Raw genomic sequence first — 635 nt, forward strand, 5'->3', positions numbered from 1 at the left:
GTGTTCCTTCTTCAAGTAGGCGAGTACGGCATCCTTGGCGCGCTTCCCATGCTCCAGCACTCGATCCCGGTAGTCCGCGGACTTATCTCTATGCACGAAGCCGTCTTCAAGAAACAGCTTCATGAACGCAACCAGCACCTTTGCTTTCGACCGCTGCTGCTTTGGTTCTCCGGCATACCAGCGTGGCTCTTGCGCATACCAGGTAAACCAAGTTGCACGAAAGTGCGTAGCAGATCCTCTGCGCTGTTTCTTCTTGGGCTCGCTCACATCTGCTGTGTCTTCATCTTGTCTGTTCCTTTTGTGTGTTGCAGCTACAGGATCTCCATTTATCTTTGCCTCTAGCATGTCCATGCGGGCATCTTGGCGCTTGGAATTCTCGATAAGGTGTTTAATGACAGCGGCTTGGTGCTCGATGATCTTATGGTCTTGGCTTGGCTCTGTTGAGTTGGATTCGCGCTTGTGGTGGTGTGGCGGGTTCTCCACTTTCTTTACAGGGGTACCGAGCTTTGGCAACATGGGCTGACCAGGCAAGGAGATCCGCAAGCGTACGCCCAGCGTGTGCAACACAGGTTTCGCGTCGATTCACCACGGGACTTTTAGGATTCAAGTCCTTTAACACAGGATAGTGCCGAACG

The sequence above is a fragment of the Phytophthora parasitica genome (assembly GCF_000247585.1).
Source record: "Phytophthora parasitica INRA-310 unplaced genomic scaffold supercont2.75, whole genome shotgun sequence".
Lineage (NCBI taxonomy): Eukaryota > Oomycota > Peronosporomycetes > Peronosporales > Peronosporaceae > Phytophthora > Phytophthora nicotianae.